Raw genomic sequence first — 15,680 nt, forward strand, 5'->3', positions numbered from 1 at the left:
TGTACTGCACAGAGTGGCCCCAATCCTCCTCTTCTTTGTGTGTCCCCCATAGCAATCCGCTTGCTATGAAGGCACACGGTGTCTGTGCGCTCAAACTGCGTGTCCATAGACTTATACAGGTGGACTTAGCCGAGCCCCCACTTCCTCCTCACTGCATTTGATTGACAGGAGCGGGAGCCAATGGTTCCCACTGCTGCTTGAGTGCTGTGTGAAGAGGAAGAGAAGAGAAAAGAGATGCAGCCATGCACAGCGCTCGATCTATTATTCCCTTTCTTCCCTTTCAGACATGGGGAGGACAAAGGAATAAAAAATGTTTTTTTACCTTAATGAAAGGAATACATTAAGGTAAAAAACGTTTTTAGCTTTGGTATTATTATTATTATTATTCAGGACGTATATAGCGCCAACAGTTTGCTCAGCACTTTACGATATAACGGGAGACAATACAGCAACAATACAGTTCAATACAAGAGGGCTAAGAGGGCCCTGCTCCTTGGAGCTTACAATCTAAGAGGATCACTTTAAGTACAAGCTAAAGGCCAAACCTGAACCTAGCTCACAGCAGCACTTACTGCAACCAACCCATATCCCTAATTATCCACGTTGTCCCACATTACAAGTAAAGGAAACCAACTCACTGCAGGATTCTAGCCTAAAATCCATATATATATCCAGATATATTAAATATAATAAAATATGTCCATCTAGATTACATGCACATTACTTTAATAATATGTAAATATGGTTGACTATATAACTTGTGCTTTGCATAACTTTAATTATTCAGTTATAGCACGGTTGCCTAGCAACCAAGTACTATATGCCTTTAACACAGAACTGTAGGCAAATATAAAAATAATTTCTTGCCTTTATGAATACACTAAAAACCATTAAATATCTATTTTATATATCACCAAACAAATATTTGTGAAAGAGGCCAAAAAGATCCTTGAGTAATCAGCATGGGAACTGGTTGTCAACCATTACATTGTAAGAAAAAAAAATAGCCTATGATGAAAGTTTTGAAAATACTGTATATCCATCTAATTTGCAATGTTGAATGTATAGAAAAAGAACAGACGTAAAAAAAACGAGGGAGTGGAGACAGAATACAAAGAAGATCTTTATCATTGGCTATAATGTATACTATAATACTGATGGAATTTTTTTTTTCTACTGCAAATATAAAACAAAATGTGCAAAATATCTATTTGAAAAGGGCAAGCCAGTGCAAAACAGGAACAATAGAACAAATTATGAGGCAAATCCAGCTACAGTATAAGCTCACAATTTAGTGCATTAATTCCATCTCTACAACCATCTGCCAATATAAAACATGTCAGTGACCAATGTGTGTGCAAATCAGTATCAGATCTTCGTATTTATATACATATACATATGTGTATATGTAAAATCTGTCTCAGATCTTTGTATAACTGTCTCAAACCCATCTCAGATCTTTGAATGACTGTCCTTAACCCATCTCAGATCTTTGAATGACTGTCCTTAACCCATCTCAGATCTATGAATGACTGTGTCAAACCCATCTCAGATCTTTGCACAAACATCACAGTTTTTTACAGTGGTTGCAAATACACATAGAATCTCTAATACTTTCCTAAATGAGATAGATTTACACTAGATATTCCCCCCCTTCACACACATACACACAGCGCACTGCTGATAACATGCTTGATAAATCTAATTCACTTAGTGACTTGATTTCAGAAGATGGATTTATGGTTCTTCGCAGTTTATTGTTGTAAATGAAGGTTCCTAATAAATGTACAAGGGGAATTGCAACAATTTCATTATGCTAACTCTTAGTGTAATGAATCCCAATTTAATGACAGATTAATGACACAGTGTCCCAGACAATATTGTCAACCTGCATGAGAAATTGGCAATGTTAATAGCTGCTTGTGAACAAGTTTCTATATTTTGTTGCATAATCACACACTTTCCTATACTGTAGATAACTTTACATACAGATTGATGTAGCAGTGTTCAATAGGGATGAATCTTATACAGTATATATACATTTTGTGGGGTGAACTTGATTCCTCTTGATGGATTTGCAAGGTTCCTTCTTTTCGTACTTACCTCCAAAGGAGCCCCTGATGTATGGGTCTTCTGAGTGCGAATGACAATGATCCTTCCAGCAATGATACACTCTCTGATGCACCAAGGCTGGAAAAGGAGGACTAGTTTGGCCTGCAAACCCAACAAGGCAACAATTAGAAAATGCCAATAGCAATAAATAATAACAAAATATAATATATTAAATATATAGCACTCTTCTGGAAAAACAGCAAAATATTTTGAATCCACCCAGACCAACACATATACAAAATGAATGCCGGAAATACTAACAAATCGGTTAAACATAACGAATATGATGAAACTTCTTTAATGAACATATGACAGAGAACCTCCAAACCTAAAACAAGAAACAAAAACAGAATAGTTGCTAGCACCTAACTAAATTACCAAAATAGTGAAAAAAATTAACAAGGGGGATGGTGCTGCGCTACCCCAACCCGATATAAATAAGTGAAATGAATAGAATGACATGTGAACAAATAAAAGAGTGGATCATGAACTCATAAGTACGAAAAGAAGGAACCTTTCAATCTAGTGAATAAAAAACAATAAGGTGAAAATTATGCTTCCTCAATGACAAAATAATACATGTAGTGATAAAATAAATGAAAAATTATCAGGGGAATAGTGAACAAAAATAAATAGAGTGAACTCAATACAGTGAATATTGCAACTCCTCTTGACCTAATAGTGAATGCAACCAAAAAAATCTAATATATATGTACTTAATACATAATGAATAAAGGTACTAAAACATCTTGAATCACATGACATAGAAACCCCATGTGCCTAAAAAATCATAAAAAAACGAAAATGTGACCAAAAACAATATTATTGTGCACAGTCAAAAAAATTCTGTGTTCATTCAATAGATGACAACATCCGGTGATCACTCCAGCAAATGAATCTGCCACCAGCTAGCATGCACAATCACCTCCACGCTGTGACCCCCAGGGGTCAATACACTTCAACGTACCACTCAGAGGAGCGATCCTAATCACATCTGTACCCTTTATTGTATACCAGGAAATGTACCAATAGTGTTGGTATCCCCTCACGGAGGTAATCAGCCAATCTCCTCTCAAGCGGTCCCCATAAAAAAGGTTAGAAAAAAAGGACTCCCATAATGCAGTAAGCTTGAAATATTTATTAAATAAAAACAGCCAAAAGAAACGCAGGGCCTGCAGACCCACAAGCATAAAACCTGCAGAGAACACACAAAGGTGTACTTACATGGGTGTACCAAGATGGTTGCTGCTGTCCACACCGGGAAAATAACTTCACCACACTTCTGTCCTACGCGTTGCATCACAAATTATGTGACTTCCTCAGGGCCATCACCGGACATTGTCACCTATCGAATAAACACAGGGTTTTTTTGGACTGTGCACAATAATATTGTTTTTGGTCACATTGATGTTTTTTCACTATTTTTTTGGCACATGGGGTTTATATGTCATGTGATACAAGACATGTTAGTACCTTGATTTTGTATGTATTCACTTCATATATATTAGATTTTTTTGGTTGCATTCATTATTAGGTCAAGAGGAGTTGTAATATTCACTGTATTGAGCTCATTCTATTTATTTTTGTTCACTATTCCCCTGATGATTTTTCATTCTTTTTGTCACTACATGTATTATTTTGTCATTGAGGAAGCATAACTTTCACCTTATGGTTTTTTATTCACTAGATTGAGGTATAGTTCATGGTCCACTCTTTTATTTGTTCACATATCATTCTATTCATTTCACTTATTTATATCGGGTTGGGGTAGCACAGCACCATCCCCCTTGTTCACATTAATGAACATATGCATCCAAAACTAAATGAAACAAATATTTCCAGTGTGCACATGTCTATCCAAAACTCCTGTTAATGCCCAGTGTGGTATTAAATTATGAGACCCAGAGTCCTGTGGTGGAGCGTTCGGATCTGTTTGTAGCCCATGGTAAAGGACGTTATTGTTCAAACTACGTCCCAAGTTAGGGTGATGCTGTTTCTTTAAGAGGAGGTTAGGGAGGTTGTGGCCAGTGGCCTCTCACCACTATACAGTTTGTGATGAAGCCCCCTTCACATCTCTGGTGAATGGAACCTCTGGTGTTGGTGGCGACTTTGACCTCGGGAGTGGTGGCCTCTCATAAAAGCAGTGACATCCCTTTAGTCCAGTTTGCTGGGTCTCTCCAACAGCAGCACCCACCATGCAGACATGGCAGCCCAGCTCTCCTGGACACTGCAGTAAACCCTCTTGATGGGCAGCTCTCCAATTCAGCAGCCTAGTTTCTGGTCACCTCAGACAACCTACATGAGACTTCCCTGAGTGCCCTTCTCCAGCTTTTTGTCCTCCTGGGACTTGTAATTAGTTAGAGTCCATGGATTTATATATAATATAACTCTGGAGACTACATCCCTCATAGTTACAGGAGGTTCCCAGCAATCTGTTGTCTTTCCCAGGCTGCACAGCAGCTAATCATAGTGACCTCTGCAGTCCTAGGCAGGGTGTCCTCCAGCAGCTGTGGCTGAAGCCCTAGAAAAATGTCATCGACAGGTGAATGGAGCTTGTGTGTTGGCAGCTACAGCATTATAATGATAGTCAGCAATGTGCAGGCGCATCACAGACCTGGGGTTCCACAAGCAACATTTTTTACATGCATGCAACTGGAATATAGCACCCAAAATTTAAGCAACTATGTAAAGTAAATGGCCATGAGTGCTTTGCCACAAATGCAACAAGTATGTACCAACAGGCAATGAAATTGGTAGAATAGATCATTTTTGCATTGAGAATAAGGAAGGAAGATTGTGCAGTTCTTATAGTGAACATAAAAACAAAATAACAAGACTAAAGGAAATCATCAGAAAATATGTTGTCTACTCAGTGTGCATTAATACGGTCCGTTACTGCGGTCCCTGCACAGCACTTGTTTACTACCACTCTGCACAGAGTTCAAGGTCTACTTTCATTTATACTCTTGTTTTTGTGTTCTCTTCTGCTTGTGTCTCATTGCTTTCCTGTTTTTCTGCATTTTCCTTTTCTTACATTACTTTTCTTTGCATGTATTCTCTTACTCTGTTTATTTAGAGTCTTTCCTTTCCTGACATCCTTTCAATCAATTATTGAGAATACTTCTCTTTGTTCAGATTTATAACATATCCTGTACTTGGAATATGTATCTTCCCCAGAATGTTATCCCCAAGCAGCTTGGGACATAGTTTGAATATCTTCAGTTTGCTTCTCTGTAACAAACAGACCTTTGATGTAATTGTAGAAACGAGATAGATGAATATGAAGTGTTTGTATCTGTACTGACCACATAATTTAACCCTCATTAGGAAGTTAGGAAGACTGCAGACTTTTCTATTATTACTTGTAATGGTGCTCCCATGCCTCTGACACTGACGGGTCCAATGTGAAAATGTTTAAAGTACACCTGCACTTTGTCCATTTAGGGCAGAGTGATAGGTTTCCTTGATAGCCCTTTCTATCTTCTGTTGGTACATACAGTAACTTCATTGCTCTCCAGATATACAAGTTTATTCAGTAAAGCCCAGCAACAATACAGAAATACTTTCTTTATAGCCATTATGCTCTGTATTAACTATTAAACTAGGCAAGTGTGTTCCAGAATCACTGCTTCTGAGATAACTAATACACTGGTTATCACACACTACAAGTTGCATGATAATGAATTGTTAACCAAACCAAACTCAAAGTTCCTCACTGCTAAGTTCCAGTGTAAATGGATATACTCAGTGTGGGATGCCTTATCAACTTGTGCAGATCCCTACTGAGAGCTATAATATTTGTGGTCTGGTACAAGTTAAAAGTTTAAAAAAGGTCTACAACTCCTGCAATGCAGCTATAGGAAAACACATTGAGGCATGGATTTGCATAAATGGTATATTTACTGTCCAAAAATAACCCATACACATCCATTCTTAACCATTTAAGGACCACTCACCCGCAATCTATGGACGGGTGGCCAATGCAGATACACCTGCGGACTGGTATGTTGCTGCCTGCTTCCGGGTGTAGGGCGCACACATGCACGTCCCCCCAATGACCGCTGACACCCAATGTGATTGTACACAGCAGGAGTCTGTCAGCAAGTCCCGGCCAATGACTCATGTCCAGGACCTACTGATCGGCTATGTCCAATGACAGCCCTGAGCTCTGTGTTGACAATCAACACAGGGCTCTGTACAGAGGGAATGATCTCTCTGTTTCTTATTCCTGAAAATCAGGAATAAGAAACAAAGAGATCTGTTAATAAAAGCAGCACATGTTATACACATTAAACATTGTTAGGCACACATTTAACTCCTTGATCTCCCTAGATGTTAACCCCATCCTAGTCACTGTCATAGAGTATTATCACTGATCACTGTATTAGTGTCACTAGTGATGTCATTGGCAGTTAGTTAGTTCCCCCCAGCATCAGTTAGTGTCAGGCTGCCTACCACACTATCGCAGTCCCATTCCCAGTGACTGATCACTGCCATTAGTGGTATAAAAAAAGAAAAGAAAAACCCAATATACGTACAGTAGGTACCATAGTTTGTAGACACTCTAACGTTAACGCAAATCAATCAATATACACTTACTCTGATTTTTTTTTTTTTATCAAAGACATGTAGCAGAATATATTGTGGTCAAAATTTATGAAGAAATTAGATTTTTTTATTGGATGTTTTCTAGCAGAAAGTAAAAAAAATGTTGTTCTTTTTTCATTTGTATCACCAAAAATAAAATCCCCAGTGGTGATCAAATACCACCAAAAGAAAGCCTATTTGTGTGATAAAAAAATATCTGAAATTTGTTTGGGTACAGTATTGCATGACTGTGCAATTACCAGTTAAAATAGTGCAGTGCTGAATAACAAAACAACGTCCTGGTCATGAAGGGGGTAAAACCCTCCGGAGCTGAAGTGGATAATGGCCCCCTAATCTAGTTTTTTCGAAATTTCTTGCTGTGTCTTGTAACATCCTATATGAGCTCCTGAACCTTTTTCTGATCTCCCTCACTTCCATTTGTTTGGAAGGAGCAGTGCTTGTTAGTTGTGGTCTTGTGTAGTGCACTATGCACATTACAAATCTTATCTTCCAAAGTCCATCTCGGGAATGAGAAAGAGAGGGTGATACATTCACCACCACCAGTGAACAATATTTGCCATACTAATCTGCAAACAATACTTGGAAGCCATCTATGGGCTTTAAGGAGCAAGTGACAGCATGTATAAAAGTGACAACATTTCACTTGCTGGAGGCATCTACACAAGAGAATGGACCCTCTTAGTTTCCTCCAGTATGCAGAACACCTTTATTGTATAGTTACAAGGTTTGTTGTAGAGTAGTTAATGTCTATGGTGTCTTTGTTTTGGTTTGCTGTCAGATTGCAATGAATACAGAAGTTCCATGGAAGCTATAGCCATGTCTGTTACAGCAGAAACAACAAACCGGCCACCCTCTGGCCGATTACACCTGCAAATACCTGCCACTGATGTATTGTTTCTACCCATTTTTGGTGGCCTTGCACTCTTCGATAAATTATCAATTTCTTTTCTGATTGATCTCTTCCACTTGGAATAATCGATCTATAGTCAATAACCCATTTGATCAATATACCACACACATGGGGAACTGGATTTTGAATGATAGCTAGGATATAATCCTAAATTATGATAATACATTATCAATCCCTTTTCTGTTTTCACAATGTAATCTTATGATCTGATCAAACAAAATATGATTTGTATTAATGAGCACAACATCTTAGTGTTGCCGAGTGATGCAAAACAATCAATAATATTAATTTTCTACCCTGGCCAGTCGACTCAGTTTGATTGAATCAAAATTATGTTTAAATCAATCAGAAGGGAAGTGATGGTTGTTCAATTGTTTGCAGATTCCATTGTTTTGATTTGAAAAAAATGAAACATGTATGGTCACCATAAGTCTTTGAACTCAGGCTGGATTTATACACAGTATATAAGTTTGCAGTGACTACTCTGTCAAAGTCTGACAAACATAATGCTCTATTCTAGGTTATATTTTATTTAGTATGGTAAGAATTTAGCCTTGTAAATTCAGACCAAGGAAGAAAAATGATTTATTACACTCAGAACCATTGCATTAATCCTTCAAATCTCTGAACAGCTCAAGTATGATTTACATAATCATTGTTTGTTGTTTCCTGTGTGAACTAGAAAGGTCGAAGGTTTCTTATAGCAACATATGGAGCATAATGAAAGCTCGGGCCGAAATAGGAAAAAGTCATAATACTGAAGACAAGGACAAATGTGTCATCCCTGGTTCTGAAATAATAGAAGCTGCTTTGGAAGGAAAGCAATATCTGGGTATCAGCGCGTTACCATGGATTACCCAATTATATGCCACTGGAGACCATCTGACTAGTGTTTCCATAGTGATGCATGCAAAGCTATTTCAATTAGTAAACAGCATTGAAAATAAGCGTATTTTTATGAAGCGGCGCTGCGATATCAATGTCGCTGTCAGAGGTATACTTGTACCAAAGACAGAAGATTTTCATGTTGGTTTAGTTATGAGGACTGGTCAGTGATGACTAAGAGCAAGGTCAGATTATAATAGAGGTATTTTAAAGAATAACTCCACTTTCCCCTATGTACATTGCAAGGATTTAACCACTTCAAGTCCGGATACTTTTATCCCCTTCCTGTGCAGGCCAATTTTCAGGTTTCACTGCTATCACACTTTGAATGACAATTGCACGGTCATGCAACACTGTACCCATATGAATTTTTTTGCATTTTTTTTAGACAGATAAAACTTTATTTTGGTGGTATTTATTCACCACTTTTTATTTTTTTTGCTATATAAATGAAAAAATCCACACATTTTGAAAAAAGTGTTTTTCTTTAAAATTTTGCAACTAAATAATCATTATTCATAAATCTTGGCCAAAATGTATTCAGTTATCTTTTTAGTAAAAAAAAAACCAAAAACAAATTAGTTTATAACCAAAAACTATAATTTTTCTAATTTTTTTTACATTTTTATTTAATTTTTTTAATATTATTATTTGTTTTTTTTTTTACATAATGTCACCCTAGCAGTACAGTGTCACCATAGTGACACTGTACTACTTGTGGGGGGTTATGAAGATTTTTTTTTTCTACATTGATTGCTTTTACACCCATAAAGGCTGTAAAAGCAATAATTTGTCCTTCTCTCTGGCTGCATTCTTGCAGATATTGAGAAATACTGTGAGAGCTGTGATTGGTCACAGCTTGTCACATGGTACAAGGCTGTTGTGAATAGCCTTGTACCATGTGACCTCTGTGATCATTCACAGATTTCACAAGTAGTAAGCAATGATGTCAGGAAGTGACATCTTGCTTACTACTATTCATGTGATCACTGATTGGCCAATCAGTGATCACGTGATCAGGACCTCACACAGCGTGCACACAAGCAGGGAAGCGGGAGGACGTTTACAAACCCGTTCCTGCACTGCTCCTGTCCAGTCGTTTATGTACATAAACGGCCAGACGGGAAGTGGTTAAACAAACCTTGTTATTCTGAAGAAATGGCTGTTTGTCTGTGTTCGTGTGGAAAGTGAATATAATGGGAGTGATTTTATAATTATCAATCAGCTGCTGCATTTGCAGGGCTCTAATAAGGAAAGTAGCAGGGTCTGCATCCCTTTAGACATGGTTTCCCCTTGGAAGTATGTAACCAAATATGATACTTTTGTTGTGGGGGATGCCCAAAATCTGACGTATCTTAGTGCAGACTTCTGGTAAAATGAGTAAGCCGATCACACAAGCAGGAAATGACATTTCCGGTCGCCATATGGCATTACACTTTTCTGAAAATTCCAGCACTGCAGATTGAAAAGGAGAAGTAATTTGTTATAACATTCAATTACAATATGACTTGTGTTGCAATTGTATAAGGCAAAACAAGGAAAGCGCCATCTAAGTGCAGCATTATTGGAAAAGTTTACTAAAGTGGTATTAAAGGTTTGACTTTAAAAAAAAAAAAATTTCATACTTACCTGCTCTGTGCAGTGGTCTTGCACAGAGTAGCCCCGATCCTCTTCTTCTGGGTCCCCCGCCGATGCTCCTCCCTCTTGATCAGCACCCCCCAATAGCAAACCACTTGCTATGGGGGCATTGGTATGTGCTCACTCCCAAGCCAAGGCTCTTTGCGTGCATGAGACACATAGAACTGCGGCTCAGCCCTGCCATGCTCTCTCCTCATTGGCTCACTGGCTGTGATTGACAGCAGTGGGAGCCCATGGCTATCGCTGCTCTCACAGCCAATGAGGAGAGGGAGTCCAGGGACAGTCAAGGCTCTCGCACACATAGCTGGATCGAGAGGGGGCCCAAGTGAGTATTGGGAGGGCTGCCTTTAGAACCACTTTAAAACAAGTATATTAGCATAATGTAAAATGCTCTAACAGTACACATTAAAAGTTTCCAAAGCTACAACAAACTCTCCGTCCTGCAGATCCTGCTGATGGAGGTAAACACAGCCACTCCGAGGCAGAACTACAGGTGCCGAGAGAAGCCTCGGTAGCCAGCCTGGAATGCATGGGGCGAAAGTGGAAGTTGGGACAACATTAATCTGGAGCTGGCAGGGCGTGTCTATGCATTACGGAGCATGCATACTCCTTCCTCAGGCCACCAAGAGCTTGTGGTGGCTTTGGAAACTTTTGATGTGCACTGTGAAAGCTTTTTACATGTGAGTTGTCAATTTACTGGTATTAATAAACTTTTCCAATAATGCTGCACTTAAATGGTGCTTCCCTTGTTTTCCCTTAGTTCCATAGAGCTCTCTTCTTACTTTCAGCATCAAGCTGCCAGAAGTGCCATTGGACTGTTTTATTATCATTCATTACACTTAGAGACCTTACTCTCTGAGTCTGCTGGACTTCCTTTATTTTCATATTCATTTTGGTAGTTGTTAATACCCCAATTTGTGTATCTTTTTTTCCCTCCTCCCTTTTCCATCCTCTTTTCCACCAACACCCCCTTGATTCAGACTCGACTTCCTTTATGCACCACTTATTCCCCAATTTTTTTATTTGATAATTTTTCCCACAAAAGTGGCGTTACCTTTTAAGTAATGCAGACTTCTGGGTGGCCCATAGTCACCGGTCCCACAGACAAACTGTTTTCTGGTCAGACACGCTGTAGCTCTCAACTTTTTCACGTGATGCACATGCCTGGTACACATTTTAGGAGGATCAGAGAGTGCATCCCAGTCTTACTCTTTTTTATTAATACCAACATAGACTACAAGCTGTGACAAGTCTTGTAAATTGTGCAAATATGACAGAAAGGACACAATTTTCAATGGTCAGACTACCAAAACTGTGCAATGCAGTATATTTTATATCTGAGCAATTCTTTCTTTTACCCAGTCTTTTGATCTATCTGTATATATATATGTATGTATGTGTGTGTGTTTTGGAAATGTACTCTGACATCCTGTCTCAATCCAAAAAGTTGGATCAATAGGCTTTGTATTAGATTATTGTCTAGTTGTATACCTTGTTATGTTTTACAATTACTGGATTTAAAGCTGCAGGCAAATGGCTAATTACGAAGCTGAAGCATATACATGTGGACTGCTTTACCTTCCAAATGTTTTGAAATTCTGTTTAGCCACTTTGTAAACCTAGCATTCCTGCCAGATACAGTCCTTTGACTGTTCAGCAGACTTCATTTCAAAAAAGCAATACAGCTTAATACAGAACCCACCCCTAACTGTGAGACTGTGATTGGACAATAAAGGAGCATAAGCAACACTGATCTAATCAACTTTGTACTCTCCCCTTGTGTATCCATACACAGTAACTGACTGTTCAGTAAATTCCTATTTGTCTCAAAGCTTTGACCCTTACTCCCCCGTCTGAGTTTTGCTGTACAGAAGATTGCTGGAAGCAGGGGCGGACTGACCATTTGGAAACTCGGGCACTGCCCGAGGGCCCGGGGTCAGTAGGGGGCCCCATGAGATGCCCATGGTACCTTTTTTAGAGGTTTTTTTGAGTTTGTGCAAGGACACAGGGGCCCCATGATCCCCTATTGCCCGGGGGCCCCATGAGTTGTCAGTTCGTCCCTGGCTGGAAGCTCATATCAATAAGATTATTATTATGCTAGTTCTATTTAAAAACAAATTTAAAGTAGCTGTAAACCATAACTTAATGTAAACCATAACTTAATAACATTTAGTCCTGTGTATCATTAACAATTACCATCACAGTTCTGCTTGAAGTGCTCCCTAGCAGCAAGTCATGGCCAAATCTCCCATCCAGAGGACTATAGTTCAGTTCAAGTAGTGCATAATAGCAACACAGGAGCTGGGTTGTTAAGCCAGTTGATGGCCCAGACAACTGCTTGGCTTTGCAGGGAATCCACCAGCTTTATTTTAGTCTCAGGTTCCGTGCACACCTTTACCCTTAGGCCTGGTCAAAAATAAACATACATACACAACCACTGTATATGTCTGTAGCATCGGTCCGATGCTGCAGCTGTTCCCTGCTGACTGTAAGACCAAGAAAGGAGTGATCACATGACCGCTGATCACTTAGTTCTCAGTTTGCTCTGACAGAGACGGGTGCCTATTAGTCATCACTTTCTGCTCTGTCCCTCCAGTGCTCGCTGGAGTGCCAGACTGTACAGGGGGTGGGAGCTACTGGCTCGACCTCTCAGCATGATGATTGGTGGGATCCTTAAAGAGCCTGGTCTGGCTATGTGACATCAGCTGACCGTGGAATGCTGTCTCCTGATTCTGGGTCACAGGAGTGCAAAAGTAAATTCACCCCTGTGACACAAAAAAGAAGTACCAAAAAAGCTTTGCCCATACTTCTATTTTAACTATACTCACTACACAGCCAGGGCTGCCATTTTCACACCCACCTGAGTCAGCTGTAACATACACTTTTTACATTTCCAATGTAAAGTAAACTGGAATTATTCTTGCTGAAACTTTGCTTTACCAGTACAACAGGTGTTAAACTGTCCATAAAGCATAGCTTTTTACAGTGAAAGGCAACATAGCTTGCAACAGTCCACAATCTCATGGTTCCAGCTGGCAAGGGTTTTTTATGCATTGTTATGCAGATTCAAGGGGTCTCTAATAGAGCCCTCCAGCTTTCTGGCTGCCCACTAAGGGGAACTTTGGTGATTACATTTATACAAGGAACAGGCCCTAAGAATACCACAGTGTCTAAGGTCCTCACAGCTCCACTGACTCACTATTGTCTTCTTCCTTGCACCACACACTATGACTGGCTCTACCCCTGCCTAGAAAGAGGAGATGTCTATTGGGGAAGTAAGGAAAGGCTAACCCTGTCCTCAGCATGGGCTACAGTAGGGCACCAATTTCCCCTGCCTCCTTTTCTTTGGACCGCTCTTGGCTCAACTAATTAAAAGTGGGCAATGCGCTCCACCAATTCACTGAACAATAGCAAAACAATCATGACTTTACAAAAAACTAATTATTTAACAAACCCAAGTACATCATTACCCTGAAAACCACCAGAACAGTTTTAGGTACAAACATAGTGAAACAAGAGTGTTCAACAACAAGGCACTCTTCATGTGTAAAAGCTGGAGTCCAGCATATGGACCATCTTGCCAGTCTTAGGATGCAGTCTAGTGACAGACAAAGCTATGTCCTCAGCCTAGGAATGGAACAGAAGCACTTTGTCTTTTAAGATATGTCTTCCCAGACTGATTGTACAGTACTTTTTAAAATCTTTTGTACACAATATTATCTGGGAATTTCTATGTGACCCCAAACAATCCTTTCATACATCTATTGCCTCTCATCATTGATCAGGTAAAAGACGTCCACTGTACCATATGGAAATTCACAGCCGAAAGTCAAGGTGTCCTCCATATTGTATGGAACTTTTGCTCTAGACAGATTTACTGATGGTGACAAATGTAAACCATGCCGAAACAATGTGTGCCATCATGGAAGATTGCTTGTGACAGAGTGACAATGCAGGAGCACAGTTGGGACACCGTTGTCACCTCTTAACAAAAAGTGTCTGAGCAAGGAACTTCATAGCAGGATCAGCTGGCTATTATTTTAATGAAAGCTGCAGATTTAAAAAGATGGAAAACAACTTTTTAAATTACATTAACATGGTGTAGCTTATAAGACATTTTAGTAATTGGGTTTACATATACTTTAATGATTTCTTAAAATCATTTTCTGTGTCAGGAATATATAAATGGATTAAAAGTTCATTTTTAATCCGTTTGGAGCTCAGCCAAAAGTTTGACTCTCTGCCAGGCTCTGCCTACCTGCCATCAATGTTCCATTGTAAAGCTATTGTTCTACTTTAACTCTCATAGTGTATTACCCTTTTTTTTATGTATAAATCAATCCACTTTCTATGGGTTATATATATAACATATAGTGACTCAGTGAACCAAGTGAAAAAATCAGTGAAAAAGTGAAAAACGGTGAATGATCAGTGAAAAATTAAATATATAACATTCTTTTGTGCCACAGCAAAATCCAAAAACATCTCAAAACCGGTGTACACTTCTATTTGAGTCAAGGTACCCTTACCAACCATCCACATAACATATGCCTATCTCACTCCAGGAACTGTATGGACCAGATATCCTGTGGATCAAAGGTGTATCCTGATACCACGACACCCTCTAGAATCCTCTGGTATTCTGCTCTTAATATCTCCAAGAGAGCAAATAGACCAACATAGTGTAATACCGCCAGGCTAATATACAATATGTACTTTATTTGTAAAACTGCTCACATTGTATAATTGTAAAAATCGCTTTAAAATAGTGGAAGGAGTCTCACAGCCATCCGGAACAGCGTCCAGGAACTCCTGTACGTTCGTTTCCCTTCTCCAAAATGGCCGCCGGTCGACTTCCGGTTCCGGTAAACGTGTTGACGTCACTCTCCCTTAGGGGGAGTGACGTCAACACGTTTACCGGAACCGGAAGTCGACCGGCGGCCATTTTGGAGAAGGGAAACGAACGTACAGGAGTTCCTGGACGCTGTTCCGGATGGCTGTGAGACTCCTTCCACTATTTTAAAGCGATTTTTACAATTATACAATGTGAGCAGTTTTACAAATAAAGTACATATTGTATATTAGCCTGGCGGTATTACACTATGTTGGTCTATTTGCTCTCTTGGAGATATTAAGAGCAGAATACCAGAGGATTCTAGAGGGTGTCGTGGTATCAGGATACACCTTTGATCCACAGGATATCTGGTCCATACAGTTCCTGGAGTGAGATAGGCATATGTTATGTGGATGGTTGGTAAGGGTACCTTGACTCAAATAGAAGTGTACACCGGTTTTGAGATGTTTTTGGATTTTGCTGTGGCACAAAAGAATGTTATATATTTAATTTTTCACTGATCATTCACCGTTTTTCACTTTTTCACTGATTTTTTCACTTGGTTCACTGAGTCACTATATGTTATATATATAACCCATAGAAAGTGGATTGATTTATACATAAAAAAAAAGGGTAATACACTATGTGAGTTTTCTTTTTTTGAGGTGGATGCGGTGAAAGAAGTGCGGTTCA

General features: G+C 39.3%; 1 protein-coding gene across 2 annotated transcripts in view; it reads left to right on the plus strand.

The window, feature by feature from the left end:
- ADGRD1 (adhesion G protein-coupled receptor D1) overlaps positions 1-15,680 on the plus strand; it is an 827,296-nt gene that overhangs the window by 672,323 nt on the left and 139,293 nt on the right. The gene's annotated exons all lie outside the window — the stretch shown is intronic.

The sequence above is a fragment of the Staurois parvus genome, unplaced genomic scaffold (assembly GCF_062004578.1).
Source record: "Staurois parvus isolate SC_StPar_1 unplaced genomic scaffold, SC_StPar_1.0 ptg000719l, whole genome shotgun sequence".
Taxonomy (NCBI): Eukaryota; Metazoa; Chordata; class Amphibia; order Anura; family Ranidae; genus Staurois; species Staurois parvus.